Below are 2,671 nucleotides of genomic sequence, written 5' to 3'. Positions count from 1 at the left end.
AAGCAGAGATCAAAGCCCGGGCAGAGAATGCGAAAGAGAGGAAAAAGAGGCAGGGAGGGAGGGAGGCAGGGAAGCCAACAGCAAGAGGGGGAAAAGAAAGAAAGAAAAAGAAAAGGGGGCAGAGCCCTAGAGCCACCCCATCGCCTTCAAGCAAGGGGCTTTATTATTTTAGGGTGGGCTTCTTCTTCTTCTTCTTTTTAAAATGTATATGCAAATCAGGAAGAGAGCAAGCTTCCTTTTAAAAAAATATGGGGGGGGGCAGAGAGAGAAAGGGATGATAGGAGGGGAAGCCCAAATTGTCTTTCTACTGGATCAGGCAGAATGTTTCATTCATATATCTTTTCATATATATATACATATATGTATGTGTATATTCTATAAATATAAGAAAAATTCTGCCTATGTAAGAATTTTTCATATGTGTGTGTGTGTATGAAAAATTCTGCCTGATCTAGTGGAAAGACAATATTATATGTACATCCACTGGGCCAGGTAGAATGTTTCTTATATATATTCTTATATATATAATATGAAAAATCCTGCCTGTTCCAGTGGAAAGACAATTTATAAATATACAATATAAAAGATAGATAGATAGATAGATGTGTGTGTATCCTGGAGAGGGCTTGGGGAGCGGGATGATGAATGAGGCCAGGCCACACACAGACACAGAGGGGCTTTCGGGTTCATTGGCCAGGGCTTAAAAAGGCTTAAAGAGAGGAGCCACCAGTTGAGGAAAGCACCAACAACACCCCCCCCATACTAATATTGTTATTTCACAAAATGGCCTCAATCTCACTATGATCATGTTTGGAAAAGAACCCAGACTTGTTGAGCCAGAGTACTGCCATATAAGTTTCATCTTCCTAAGACTGGTGGTGGGGGGTGTTTCCCATATCCCCCCCTTTCCCCTCAATTTTGCCTTATATGGAAGCAAACCCCTTGGATTTCCAGAGGATTTCTCTTCCTCTGGGGGGGGGTGAGCTCCAGATTCCTTCTCTGCAGTCTCCTTCCCTCCCTCTAAATGGTGCCTTTGTGCCCATCTGGGAAGTAGGTTTCTTGGAAGCAAAAAGTATTTCTAATAAGTTAATGCCTTTTGCAAGTGGGGCGGTGGGTGGCAGGAAAGCAACCCCAGGGATCCAAAAGATCTAGGCTAGGATAGGTGCTGGCTTGCCAACCTTGGCAGGGAAAGGTCATGCATGGCTTGAGCAAAATGGTGGCCCACATGGCTCTCCCCCAAAGTTTCCAGGCTTCTTTCATCAAGTTTCCTGATGGTACAATTCACATCCCACATGGCTAAAAAAAACCTAGGGAAAGTTTTAGGCATCAACTGCAGCATGCAGACTATTAACTCCATAGTCTGGAAGCGTTAAGAAATGCAGAGGAAATAAATGTGGGAAATCCATTTAGCACCCCATTTTGGGAAGGGGGGCACACAAACCCACAACCGATCTCCCTCCCTCCCTCATGTCTCTGAAAATCGAGGATATTGACTTGCTGTCCCTCGATCAGTGTGACTACAGTATTATTATTATTTACAAAGGCACAAAAAAATCTAATCTTGCTGAAAGAAATTTAGGGAATTATCACCTGGGGAGGGGAGAAATGGAAGAATTAAAGCCACAATTGCTCTGCAGCATTGCTAAATACTTCTATCAAGACTGTGTTAAAAGGAAAAGGAAGGGAAAAAAACCCTTGCCAATACAGCTTCTCTTGAAATGGGTAAAAAGCCAACCTTCCAAACCGGTTTATATTTAAAGGGTGGGGGAATAGGCTGGTGTTTTATTTGCTTAGCACAATATCCCCTCCTGAAGGATTGGTTTCCTTGGAGGTATTCAAAGGGATGGCCAATTTGGCCTCACTTTAGTTTTTAAAAAGACTTAAATGAATCCAGTAACACCTTTCTCACTTCAGTCTCAAAGGCATTACTGGATTATTTTCTGTCTTTCCTTAGGAGATGTCCTGCTTGCAGCTCTTCCTCCTGCCCCATAGATGTGTCCCCCCCTCTGCCCGTTATCTATGGCTGGTCTTTCAAGCCCATGCCACGATTTCCTGTGCAACTTCTCCGCCCTCCATGAAGCAGTTTGGAGCCTCTCACGGTGGAGCCTTAAGTCAACTCCCTGCAAATTCCAGGCACGCCTTGATATGCAAACTTTTCAGGATATGGGTGGTTGTTTTTGCATAATAATCCCTGGCCCTCCAAGCCTTTCAGAAAGGCACCCCCCTTCCCTTCTCTGCTTTTCTTGGTGGTGGTGGTGGTGGTGGTTTTAATATATATACTGTATGCTCACACACACCCATAGCTTTCTACTCCTGTTACTATATACTAATATAAATTAATCATATATATGCATGCACATACATATATATGTACATGTGTGTGTATTTATATATCTACACACATACACACACATCCCTTTCTACTCCTATCAATGCATCCTTTAAAATCACCACCAAAAAAGAACATATATATCTATCCTCTCCCCTTCCCTTAGCTCTTTGTGTTCTTCTTCTTCTTCTTTTGGTTTCTCTCTCTCTCTCTCTCTCTCTCTGTCTATACATATAGATATGTATGTATGTATGTATGAAGAGCAAAGATCCATCTATCTATTATGTGTATATACACACACACACACAAGAGCAAAAATCCATCTTTTAGATATAGATATAT

The sequence above is a fragment of the Sceloporus undulatus genome, chromosome 1 (assembly GCF_019175285.1).
Source record: "Sceloporus undulatus isolate JIND9_A2432 ecotype Alabama chromosome 1, SceUnd_v1.1, whole genome shotgun sequence".
NCBI classification, from domain to species: Eukaryota; Metazoa; Chordata; class Lepidosauria; order Squamata; family Phrynosomatidae; genus Sceloporus; species Sceloporus undulatus.
This window is presented reverse-complemented; position numbering follows the sequence as displayed.